The 14,125-nt window shown below is 37.2% G+C and overlaps 1 long non-coding RNA gene across 1 annotated transcript in view; it reads left to right on the top strand.

Moving 5' to 3' along the window:
* The window catches only part of LOC148133066 (uncharacterized), a 117,128-nt gene that overhangs the window by 93,369 nt on the left and 9,634 nt on the right, over positions 1 to 14,125 (top strand). The window lies entirely within an intron of this gene.

Raw genomic sequence — 14,125 nt, 5'->3', positions numbered from 1 at the left:
GATTTTTTTTGCAGGAAACTAAAATGTGTGTAATCAAAAGTACAAAACAGTATTATTACTTATCCCTTTTTACAGCTACCAATAAAATGAGTAAGCAACCTGGGCCAGGTTAACGCTGCACAAAACAAAATAAGAAACCCTTCATACCATGTATTGTGTAAAGAATAAAAACATCAAAGAGTGTTTTTGATGCAGGAGAATTACAACTTCATACAGTATTACAGTATCTCCCTGGAACATTCCAACAGTGACCTGTAATGGGATAAAATATGTGGAATCTACTCTGGATTTGAAAGAAAATACAGTGTTTATATTTACTTAATATCCACTACTCATTTTTCTCTGTGACGAGATTTTGGGCTACATTTTTATAGCTTCTTTGGAAGCATTATTGGAAGATTTCCCACCACATTGTTTAAATGTAAAAGAGACAGGATTAACACTTCAGCTAAATCATGATAGAACTTACAGGTGAAACTCAAAAAATTAGAATATCATGCAAAAGTTCATTTATTTCAGTAATGCAACTTAAAAGGTGAACCTAATATATGAGATTGACTCATTACATGCAAAGCAAAATAGTTCAAGCCGTGATGTGTCATAATTGAGATGATTATGGCTTCAGTCATATTCCTCTTGTCAAGCCACTCCTGAACAACAAACAACTTCAGAAGCGTCTTACCTGGGCTAAAGAAAAACAGAACTGGTCTGTTGCTCCGTGGTCCAAAGTCCTCTTTTCTGATGAGAGCAACTTTTGCATCTCATTTGGAAACCAAGGACCCAGAGTCTGGAGGAAGAATGGAGAGGCACACACTGCAAGATGCTTGAAGTCCAGTGTGAAGTTTCCACAGTCTGTGTTAATTTGGGGAGCCATGTCATCTGCTGGTGTTGGTCCACTGTGCTTCATTAAGTCCAGGGTCAATGCAGCTGTCTACCAGGAGATTTTGGAGCACTTCATGCTTCCTTCCACAGACGAGCTTTATGGGGGATGCTGACTTCATTTTCCAGCAGGACTTGGCACCTGCCCACACTGCCAAAAGCACCAAAACCTGGTTCAATGACCATGGGATTACTGTGCTTGATTGGCCAGCAAACTCGCCTGACCTGAACCCCATAGAGAATCTTTGGGGCATTGCCAAGAGAAAGATGAGAGACATGAGACCAAACAATGCAGAAGAGCTGAAGGCTGCTATTGAAGCATCCTGGTCTTCCATAACACCTCAGCAGTGCCACAGGCTGATTGCTTCCATGCCACGCCACATTGAGGCAGTAATTGCTGCAAAAGGGGCCCAAACCAAGTACTGAGTATAGATGCATGCTTATACTTTTCAGAGGTCCGATATTGTTCTGTGTACAATCCTTGTTTTATTGATTGCATGTAATATTTTAAATTTCTGAGATTGTGGATTTGGGGTTTTCATGAGCTGTAAGCCATAATCATCACAATTATGACAAATCACAGCTTGAACTATCTTGCTTTGCATGTAATGAGCCTATCACATATATTAGTTTCATCTTTTAAGTTGCATTATTGAAATAAATGAACTTTTGCACGATATTCTAATTTTCCGAGTTTCACCTGTATGGTGAATTTCAAAACTATAATGAAAGCCCTAATACTAAAATTAAACAAATGGTACACCATCAATCAGAAATTTGGCAGATTAAAATTATGTCTTCATTTTCCCTTTCCAAGTTTCTAACACACAAGTTTATTTTTCAAGAAAAAGCTCCAGTATCAACAGCTATTGAAAGATACTATATTGATAGCACTTAATTTACATACATGGTTGCATATTTAATTATGGTTTCAGGTATGATAAGCACATGCACATTTCCATCAATTAAACACACACACTATCTGTAGTTTAGATATACTGCTATATTGCTTCATCTGTTCTAATATACACAATACATTTAATAAGTTCACAATTTTTTCAGTGGAAGAGATTTCTGTATGAAACTTGAAATAAGCATTAACCTTTGGGTGGCTTTTTGGACAAGTTACTTATGATGCATTTTTAAATTGATTTTTTTTTCTTTCTAGCACTTTCCCACATCTGTGCAGTCCTTTTTTTCCCCCCCAAATCAAGAGAGTTGTATTGGTTGTGACAGAAATTGACCAACTGATTTGTTACCTGAGCCTGACATTGTGATCTGAGATAGAGTGATTGGTCCAAGGTCACCCAGACAGCTTTCATGGTAAAGCAGCACTAGAACTCCCAATCTCTTGGTTTCCAGACTGGTACCTTAACTAGTAGGCTAAACTGCCTCTTAATGCATTTTTTTAAACAGATGGCTTATTGACAATAAACATTCTTCTTGTTTAGTCTCATTTATCCTCTGAACCAGTTTGCACCATCCTTCAGATTTCTCTCCAGATTTGTGAATTTCAACACTTAGCAATGAACATGTTGGCTAGGAAATTCCAGAGTTGAAATCCATGCATTTGGAGGATGATCAAATTGATCTTTTCACATGTTTACCTAACCATGGTACAAATATGTTTTGGATCTTCACGTTTACCTAACCATGGTACAAATATGTTTTGGATCTTCCTTTTGTGCCTATTCCCATAATGTTGCCTCTATCTCAGGGGTGTCAAACTTGCAGCCCATGGACCAGATGCGTCACATGCTGGCCTCGCCCCCGCCCAGTTTAGCGAAGGCAGAAAAAGTCCCTATATGTCACATGATGCCGCCATGATGACACAAGTTTGACATCCCTGCTCTATCTTATCTTCAGCCCATTAGTTAGACAGTTTAAGTTGTCATTAGTTAGAAAGTGTTAAAATTCTATATTCTTCATTTGTCCAACAGCATCACAACAGTCACTCTATTAAGCTTTACCATACTGTACATTACATTACTGGCAGTGTCAATGACTAGAAATGGGTGGGATGAAGGAGGTTCTACATGGCTGATGTGGACCCTCAAATCTGCTCTGACCATTAGACAGCCTTCTTTGCTGCCATTCTATTATGGTCTCTCTCAAAAGAGCTGGACACTGGCATGTGAAACTGTTTGCAAGGATATTTAATAGTGGAACATTTAAATGGCATAATAGGGAAATAGCATGACATGATAGGACCAATTCCCTAACTATCTACGAGAACACTCAAGCATCTGTATGCCAGCATTTATTACATACATAAAGAAAAGTTTTTCCAAACAACCAACCAGATGATTTAATCAGAAGTAATTTCCAAAGATTCCAAAGTCACCAAACAATCCAAACAGACTATTTCTTTTAGATACCTTCTTCTTCTTCACTCTCTCTTCCTGGGGCCAAAGTAATCACAAATCCTTTTCAAGTATATTTTTTGGAAGTTTTTAAACTCTTTGTAATTCTAGGCAATCTTCTCCTTATTCAAACTTTGCTCTAATTCTTTTTTTCACTCTCCCTTCCCACTCACAGCCAAAAAGGTTGTTGTTTTTTTTCCGCTGTCACTTTAGGAAGGAGAGTAGAACAAAGAAAAAACTTTCCCCTTTAGAATATTCGCAGCTTAAAAACTCTCACAGGGAACAATATATACTTAGCAGCCTTCAAGATTCTAGGTCATTTTCTCCCGTCTTGTCCCGGTTAGAATCAACTTTCACTTTTCTTTCAGCTTCCTCCCTCCTGCACCTGCTTGTCCGGCTGCAGCTTTCTTCGTGGCGGCCATTGCTGACCGCCGTTCCTCCGCCTCGGGAAAAGGGGGTTTAGCTGGCTGGGGAGGGGGTTTGCGACACCCCCAAACCCCTTGCCGGATCCCCCCTGTCTTCAGCTGCCTCTGCGGGGCAGCTATATCCCCCAGATCCAAATGGATCGGGGGAACCTTGACGGTGAATTGGAACTTATATATCAAAAATTTGAAAGAGAAAAACAAGGAGGGGAAGATGGTCTTGACACTATTTTTCAATACTTGGAAATGGCGGTTTATATTTATGTGAAGCAGAATGAGGATGATGGGGACAAAGAAGAAGGAGAAGCCATCTTTGATGAACAAATTACTTTGACTGGAGAAGAGAAAAAGCAAGAGAAAAAGGGGAAAAGGTCTTTAAGATCTGGAAAAATAGCCCAAAAAGAGAAGAATAAGGTGAAAAGGGGACATTATGTTAAGAAACAACAGAAAGGGGGGAAGCAGAATAAAAGGGAGGTGGAGAGACAAGGGGTTAAAGAGGATAAGGAGAAGAAGAAACAAGAAAGAAAGGAAGGGATGAGAAGTCCTAATGGTGGGGAGCAAGATGTTAAGAAGCAAATTTTTTTTAGAGATAATGGATAAGCTTTATGGTTAAAGGGATTCTAGAAAGATACATAAGACTGCATTTTTATACTTGTATTTAGAAGTAAACATAGAAAATTAGAAACAATATGTAACCTAAAATGTGATAAAATATTTAACATAAATTAGTGAAATTTTTGGTTAAGAAAAGGGAGTACTGTAACGAAACATGATTTAAGATTGTGATGTGGGGTGGGGTAATAATCTTTGAAAAGCATAAGTGTTCCCATAAAGGCATGATATTTAATTGAAATGGATAAAATGTTTAAGATATAAATGATTGTTAATATCAATGATTAGAATATGGTATACTAGCGAAATTTCATGTGAAATGAGAATTGAAGTAGAAGAAGGAGGTACTTTTTAATGAAATAATGAGCTATAATATATGATGAGGGATATAATATATAACTATGGAAAATAGGGCTCCCATAAAAGTATGTGATTTAATTGAAAAGTAATGATTTAAATGTTTAAGGTATGAATGAATATTAATACTAATGAATAGATTTGTATTATTTTTGATAATATAGTATAATTTTAGAATGTACCAGACAGAATCCCAATATATGTCAGGTGTTTTATATTAAGTATTATAAATGTAGGGGAAAGAGATAAAGGCATCATACTCCATATAGTGTACAGGAGAAGTTTTTTCTTTTTTTTAAAGAAGGAAAATAAAGGGCTGGCTGGAATAGAACAGACAAAGAATAATAAATATTATGATATGAATTGAGAGGAGATAAATAAAATAAAATAAAATTGAGAAAATTTAAAGGAGAGGAGAAGACATATAGAAAACTGAAAATGTTAATAAGATATGAAATGGTATGTAAAATGAATATGAATTTGAATTTGTGTCTGTACCAGGAGTTTTAACCCGGGACTAATCAACTTTCAGATAAGAGATTTTTTATGCTTTTATGTTTTGTTTTATGTGTATCTATGTATTGTTTGTCTTGAAAATAAAACTTGTTTTTTTTTAAAAAAAGAAGGTACATTCCAGATTAAAGTACTGCTTGTGACTCTGACACCCATCTGTTTCTTAAAAATATTATTTTATTCAACTTGGATTATAGCCAAACAAGTCACAAATGAAGAGGACCAGGAAGGAATCTAGAAGTGGTGAATAGAGTCCTGCTGACAGATCTACCTCATTCCTGCTTAGACTCTATGATCAGTTTGTCACATGTTAAAGGGGAAGGGCATCTGGAATCAATTAGTTGGTTTGTTTATTATGAATTGTACTTACATAATTAAGATAGCACTATTTGGTAAAGACTCAAAACAGAGGCAACGGAGAAGCACCAAATTTCATGAATCTCATAGTTTTGGGGGGATTCAAAGATGGGTGGAGAATATTTCAACTCAACAACTCAGAAAGGTTCACAGAAAAACTACCCAAGGCTGCAATGAGTCCCTAGAGTATAATGGGATATAAATCAGATAAAATAAAGAAATGCCAAGCTAAAAAAAATCTTCAGTTCTAGCATTGACATCATAACATTCCAAATAATTCAAAATCCTGCCAGAATGTAATTTGAGAGTTGTTTATAGCTCTCTCCACCACTTCCTGCTTTTCAAAACATTTCTTTGTGCTGAAAAACTGGTAGAAATTTTCTTCCAATTGGTATTCTTCAAGTCCTTGGCATCTTCCAGCCTCTTCTTTGTCCCAACCCTGCTGCACATCTGTTTCAAGGCTTTAGGAAGTCCAAAATCCCCGATTAAAGTGGTACCCTTGGAGGCCAAGAGGAAAAGCCAGAAGAGTAACTCGATTCTCTTTCTGAAGTTGGGGATAATGCCCTAAATGCTATATGATTGGACCCTTGTTATCCAAATATCCCAAACATTATGATCTTGAGAAATATGGTAAAAAACATTTTTTAAAGAGACACTGTTAGCAATATCTACTAACAACTTTTATATTCTCTTTCCATTTGCAGCACATTGCTGGCTGTTGGTTCTACCTTCCTCCTAAAGTTAGTAAATCTGTCAGTAAAATAAATTATTTCTTTTTGTAGCTTTTCTGAGAGATCACTTGCTATGCCTGTATAGTTTAGAAATAAAAGAAAGTTGTGCCACGAATTGTTTCAATTTGAAACTTAGCCACTTTCTCCCAGTTTAGTTTAATTTAGTTTATTGTCATTGCACCTCATACAACGAAATCAAACACCATCTTCAGTACACATCATGACCATGAAAATAAACACAAACACACATCCTTCACACTCCACACATTGAACCAAAAAACCCCAACACTGCACCAACACTGCACTATACAGTAGAATTCAAAAGAGCTACTGCCCTGGGATAGAAGCTGTTTTTTAGCCTATTTGTGTTTGCTTTTATTATTCTGTACTGTCTGCCAGGTGGTAATAGTTCAAAAAGAGGTTCTCAGGATGAGATGGATCTTTGAGAATGTTTTGAACTTTCTTAAGGCAGGGGGAGCTATAAAGCTCTTCCAAAGAGGGGAGAGGGCAACCAATGATCTTCTGGGCAATGATGTTAACCCTCTGGAGTGCTTTCCTATCTGCCACTGTGCAATTGGCAAACCATACAGAGGTGCAGTAAATTAAGATACTCTCTATGGTGCAGCAGTAGAAGGTCACCAGCAGTTTTTCATTTTTTCATTTCTGACTAATTCTGAGTCAAACTGCTTGATGCCATTCTTCTGACATTTTTTTCCCCTTCCTCCATATTTTCCTTGTTCTTACTTGGCCAAATCATAATTATGCTATTATGGAAGCCAGCATGATTTTGTTGATGATATCACAGTGGGAAAAAACTTCTTTAAAATTCTGGGTGACTTTATAGATAAACCCTTGTATTAACAGTTGTTAAGAGGGATACAGTCAAGATCAAGGGGAGTACTAATACCACTCTATAAAACCTTAGTAAGACCACACCTAGAGTACTGCATCCAGTTTTGGTCACCACATTATAAAAAAGATGTTGAAGCTCTAGAAAAGTACAGAGAAGAACAACCAGAATGATTAGGAGACTGGAGGCTAAAACATACAACGAACGGTTGCAGGAACTGGGCTTGGCTTGTCTAGTAAAGAGAAGGACCAGAGGAGACTTGATAGCAGTCTTCCAATATTTGAGGGGCTGCCACAGAGAGGAAGGGGTCAAACTATTTTCTAAAGCTCCTGTAGGCCAGACAAGGAATAATGGATGGAAACTGAACAAGGAGAGATTTTACCTGGAAACAAGGAGAAACTTTCTGACAGTGAGAACAATCAACCAATGGAACAGCTTGCTCTCGGAAGTTGTGGGAGCGCCATCAGTTGAGACTTTCAAGAAGAGATTGGACTGCCATTTGTCAGAAATGATGTAGGGTCTCCCGCTTGGGCAGGGGGTTGGATTAGATGACCTACAAAGTCCCTTCCAACTCTGATTATCTGTATCTGTACCCTGTAGTCTTCTTCATCACTGTAGAGAATAGTTTGTGATTGTCTTCTGCAATATTGCTTTGATTCCCAATTTAGCTACAACTTTGGAATTTCCTGGTTATTTAAAGTATCTTGTGGATTTGGGAAAATTACACTTTAAAAATTCAAACTAATAAATATTCTTACTAATCTGTAGTGCCCAGATTCAATAAGAATTCCTCTAGTTTTACGCCATGCTTACCTGAATATGCTAAGTCTGAATAGGAGATGGGGGGGGGTAATAGGAAGGGAGGGAGATTATAGCCTTATGCCAGCTCTTTGCTCATGGAGGCATAACACACAGGGACAAACCAAATTATGAAGGTGCAGTTTTGCTTTCTGCCCATGTCTTCACGCTCTCAAATACTTCATCTCATTCTCAGATTAGGACATAGGCTAAGTTTGATCAGAATACCTGGGTCAGTTCCATCAGTTGAGCTTCTATGTTTCTGCACCTTCTCCAAACAGTTGGTTGGGGAATTCAGGGACATGGACTCTATGCATCTTAAAGTTGCCAAGTTTGAGAAATAGTCAGTGTGTACAATCAGGCATTCTGCCGATGCCTTTTATTTGAGTTTAACTGTTTCGATCACTAAATGAGAAGTGCTACTGACATCTAATGGCAAATCTAATGATAACCACAAATTTTAAAGTCTTTTCTAATATAATAAGAAACTCTATCGAGTCTATTTAACAATCATTGCCCCAGTATCAAATATTCCAGGATTAACTGTAATTATATCTACTATTGTGTAAAAGGATAGCCCGGTTGTGATATTCCCCTTTTGATGAAGAAGGAGACAAAATGGAAGTATTGCAATCCTGGATGGTAGCAGTATTATTTTGAGAAATTGAAAGAAAGTATAAAGTATCATTTAGTCATTTTGGTGTTTTTTTTAATTTATTAAATGTTTTTTAATTTCAGTATTTGTTTACTTTTTGTAATGTTTATCTTCTGTACTCAAGGTTACATGAGATGTTAGTGCCACTTTATACTGCATTGGTGAGACCACACTTGGAATATTGCATATAGTTTTGCTCACCATGATACAATTAGATGTTGAGACCCTTGAAAGAGTCCAGAGAAGAGCACAAAGATGATAAGGGCATCGGTAGACTAAAACATATGAAGAACAGCTGCAGAAATTGGGAATGTCTACTCTAACAAAGAGAAGGACTGGGGCTGACATGATAGTAGTCTTCCAATATCTAAGGGACTGCCACAAAGAAATGCCTTCCAACTCTGTTATTTTGTAAATCTTTTTATAAAATAAAAAGATGGATAAGGAGGAAGAGAATTTGCAGCATGTCACATTGTTTTAATGATTTTAAGCTGCCAACATTTACATTTAGAAATAGGGACATAGTTCTTTCACTATACAGACCAACCACCCAAATATTTTTGTTTTTCTTTCTACTCCTCCCCCCATCCTCCAAGATGCAGTTGTTCTCCCAAAACACAAAGAGATAGATCCAACAATATAGGAAACAATTAACTGATTCTACTCCACCCTAGTCAGTTATCAAAGCTCATTGACTACCTTTGGATCAGTCATTCTTTTTCACCCTACCCTATTTCAGTGGTTGTTGTCACACTCCTGAACTAAAGTTGTTATATATAAGTCAAACAAACAACTGAGACTGAATCAGTTATGGAAGTCCATAGCATGGGAATCAGGGGTGGGATTCAACCGGTGATACTACCGGTTGGCTGTAACACTTCACGTGCATGCGCGCCAGATGCGCGCTTTGCATACGTGTACAAAACGCTTGAGCTGTGCCATCCGGACAGCTGAAAAGCGCTGCATGCAGGTGCGCAGTGTTTGGAAAGCAACTTTTCCCCTGATTTTTCCACCTCAGCTGTGCCGCGCCAAGCAGCTGAGGTTGAAAAAGCAGGAAATAAAGGACAGGTAAGAGCCCAGGTGGGCAGGTGGGCCAAACAGCAGCAGACACAGAAGCAGTTCTGTGTCTGCTGCTCTTCAGAGCTACTGGTTCTATAGAGCCAGGCAGAACCGGTAGCATCCCACCCCTGATGGGAAAGTTATATGGGAAAAAGAAAAGGAAAATCAGAACATATTATTTCACTATGCTTCATCAAGCAGAACCACCCATTTCCTCATATTCCACAAAAAGCAGAAGACTTACATCTGTGAAATATGTGCTTTGGATTTCTCAATACCTTATGATGGGAAGTATCACAGAGGACTAATATAAAAAGCCAAATAATTTTAAAGTCCTCCTGAGCATCAATGAGCTCTTCATCCAATTCAGAGAATCTAAGAACAGAGCAGTGAATGCAAAACATGTTTTAAATGCAGCACCCATATGCCATTTTCTGTGAATTTTACCTTTCATAAGCTTGTAAACAGACTGTTTCAAAATAGTTGAAACAGGTAACAACCTTGCATGTGCACAAGCGCAAAACTGTACCCATGTCATGAGGGAAAAAGAGCCTTCCAATATACAGCAGCTGTGCTGAGAAAGTTAAGATGATTTGCTGAGAACATCATACAGATGACAAGTTCTGCACTTCATTTGTCATTCTTGAAGATTCTCAGCAAGATTCAATTGCATAGTATACTTACCCAGAGGAAATCATTTGGATTATGAAAATATTGGAAATCAGAAATATCTCTGATTCGGGACTCAGCATAGATATGTATAAGGTTTTGCATCTAAAAAAAATGCTTCCATAATGATTGGAAAGTCAAGTCAGGTGAAAAATATGTCAACATAAATTTACCTAACTTTGGGCCTACCTTCTCCACACCTCAGCAATGGAGCCAGACAGTTTTGTCCCTTTTACACAATTTAATGTGATTTTGTTTCAGGGGAGTGATTTGTGGATTCTGTGCCATCTTTTCCCCTCCCAACAAGCCCCACTGCTAAGGGGACCAACTATCCTTCTTTAGGGAGGACAGTCCTCCTTTTGTAAGTTCTATCCTCTCTCGAAAAGTGTTGTTAGGAATCTGTACACCAATTAGTTGGATTGGCAATATATAAACCAACAATGTATGTTTGTAGCTTTAAGACAAAATCACTGTATTGATTTATACTATATTCCGATTGGTTGATTATATTGCCAATTACCATAAGAGAGAGCTAGAGATCATAGCTTGCTCTCTCTGACATTCTGTTGCTATCTAAGGTTCTCTGTTGTATTTATGCTGCGCTTATACTTTGATATCTTTATTTACTGTAAATGACAAAGGCAACCAGGAAGAAGACTTTGTAATTGGATATTCTTTGGACTGTTAAATGTATATGACCTGGACCATTTATTGGACTGTGCTATTTCTTAAAGTAAACTTTACCTCAATTTAGTATATCTGTGTGTGGCTGAATAATTATTCATAACTACTCTCATAAACATTTCCATGTGCATTTGCTTGTTACTCAATCTCCGTATTTGATTGATGCTGATCTGATCTGTTGTGTGTGATGTGATGTATTTGTATTTGACATGACGATTCATCAAGGCTCGGTACATGCGGTGAGACACGATTATAAGACGCATGTGCTTCACACAGGAGAATTGTTTTGAGAGAGTGTGCTGCGCACAAGAGTGCGCCGCGTGCAAGTGGCCTTGTTTTTTTTCTTCAATTTATTTGTGTCCTCCTTCTCATTATAAAAAAAGTTGGTCACCTTACCACTGCTCAATAGAAAAGTCAACTACTGAATACTCTTCTGAATGTATGGCATGGAAAGTTGTGAAGGTAACTAAGTTCCTCCTTCCAGAGAAGCTAAGAATTTTGCCTTGTGACTATTGATTTCCTTTGAGAGCAATATTATTTTAGGAAAAGAAATAAAACCCATGACCTATGCTTAACTTGGAGGGAGTACGATGGATTTGCATCCCAATTTAGAGGCATTTTCAGGGAAGTACCAAAGGTTTTGAATTACTTTTGGAAAAGCTTTGCTAAGCCTGGGCATTTCCAGAGGTAGTGCTTCCCTGGCTGTGAAGGTAGAAGTCTTTTTGGGTGGGTTTCTTGGGAAATCAAGCTGTCTGGACTCTGGAGGAAGTAGGAAGAGAAGGGTGAAAGATCAGCCAACCACTTGATATGCAGTTAAATGTCTATAACAAAGATCAAGGGGTTAGTTTGCCTGACAATGATTAGAAATGTATTTGCTTTTGGGATTATCTTCTTCTCCCCGTATTCAAGCTTTATAGATTGCTGGAAGGAAATAAAATTTCGCAGTTACCTCCTATTAAACTGAGGACACCTGTCCCATAAGAAAATAGGCCCTAGAATTGAAACTTAAACTATCCAAATGATACTTCCCTTCCCTATGATAAGGAACCATTAATGAATACTCTTTAAATACAGTTTATATAACAGTTAACCTCTTAATAATCATGACATCCAAGTAATATTTAATTAGTGTGCAAATCAAAATGTCATGGATACCATTTTTCATTTGTACAATTCCTATAACATTTTCCATCTTTTTTCTTATCATCAAAAATCAGTTGAAAAAAGGAACAGATATTATAGGACTTCCTTATTAAAAATGTTAGAAGCCATTTGGGCAATTTTTTTAGTAGAATCAAGTACATGGATGAAAACCTCTCATTTATTATTTGAATATTTTACGAAACTTGGACTTGGAGAAAAACTGTTCTTAGGGCACCAAACACTGCTCCAGCCTGTTAACTTTCAGTCCTTATGGAGACATAATTCTTTATTGGTTTATGGGAGATTACAACCACCTTCCCAATTGCTATATACAGGTAGGTCTTGATTAGTGTGTTAATGAATCCCACAATATGATTGCATTATTCAAATTCAAACAATTCAAATTGATATTTGTCTATAGTGAATATACTCATTGGTTCTACTTCAGTGGAAATATGGGAAAAAATTAAACATAAATTTTATATGTATATTAATGAAATATGATAGTAAAGAATAAGAATATATTTATAAATATATTTATAACTTCCGGTTTGTCGACCGCGAGCGGCAGGGATTTGCGGCTGCGCGATCCCTGCCGCGCTAGCCGTTTTTGGGGCTCCGACCCAGCCGGTGCGGAGCTAGGCTGCCCTGCAGGGGCAGCTGAAGTAGGGGATCCGGAGAAGGGTTTGGGGTGCTGCAGACTCCTCCCTGGCCGGCAGAACTCCTTTTCCCAGGACGGTGCAGCGGCGGTCTGTAATGGCCGCCACAAAGAAGCTGGCAGCCGGGTAAGAATGCGCAGGAGGAAGTGGAGAAAGTGATTGAGAGGAGAAAGTTTTCTTGGCTCCTAGGACTCTAAGACATATCTAATAAAATTCCTGAAAAGTATGACTTTCTGAATAATACCTGCCAGAAGAGGAAAAAGCGGCTGCTTGAAGGTGCTGAAAGGATAGCTTTCCCTCTTTTCCTACGGAATAAATAACTGGATATTAAGAAACCTATTTTTTAGGTGGAAATTGGTTTTAAGCGATGAGTGGGAAGAGAGAGGATTAAAAGAAAATATTTGTATGCTAAGATTTGTTGGAGCAGATGCCTTAAGGATTTGAAGACTAGAATATATTGTAACAAGACTTTAAACAGATTTGGACTTTCTTTCTCTTTGATTGATATTACCCCAGAAGGAGAAAGTGAGAACTCTGCCTTGGTTTGGACTGATTGATAACTTTGGGACTGTTTTATCTTTTTATTTTCTTTTGAATATTCTGGTTGTTGTAAGAAGAAAGAAGGAGAAAAGAAAAGAAAAGATTTATAATGGCTCTTTCTGTTGAGGAACTAAGAAATGGTGTGGAAGAAGCTTTCCTTTTCTTAGAAATGGCGCTTACTAATTATCAACAAAAATTACAACAGATGAAGACAGCAGAGGAACAAGAAAGAAAGGAAGGAGCCATCTTTAATGAATCTCAGAATTTGATCCAGAAAAAGGAAGAGAGAAAGAAAAGAAAAGAAGAGAAAAGAAGAAAACTAAAGGATTTAAGGACTTAAGATCTAAAAAACATTTAAGAAAGGGAAAAATAAAGTGCAAAACCAATATGATGATTGTAAACAAAGGGGAAAAGAAATGCGACAGAGAAGGGAAGCCGGTAAGGCAGAGGCTAGAAGAAGGGAGGGTAGAAAGGTTTGTTGGGAAAAGAAAGAAAGGAAAAGGTGGAGAAAAGCTACAACGTTTTGAAATTAAATGGAAAAAAGGAATTTTTATGGATAATGGATAAAGTATAATTTTTTAAAAAAAAAAAAAAGATTTTGCAAGGTACATAAGATGAGATGGTAGTATTGCAATGGTTTAAGAGTTGATAAGAGATTAAAATGTTAAAATGTTTAAAAATGATTGGTTTTAAAACTTAATAATAGGAGAGGTTTAGAATATTGTTTTAATTAAAGAGTTTAATAAAATTATGGTATTGATGTTATTATAAAATTTTTATTATAGTATTTCTTTTTAATATTTGGATTTATTCTCTAATTATGCACTTAATTGT

The sequence above is a fragment of the Notechis scutatus genome, chromosome 1, assembly GCF_049901735.1.
Source record: "Notechis scutatus isolate UNSWTSFEM ecotype Mainland chromosome 1, rNotScu1.2, whole genome shotgun sequence".
Lineage (NCBI taxonomy): Eukaryota > Metazoa > Chordata > Lepidosauria > Squamata > Elapidae > Notechis > Notechis scutatus.
The sequence above is the reverse complement of the archived record's forward strand: the minus strand, read 5'-3'. Positions and strand labels throughout refer to the sequence as shown.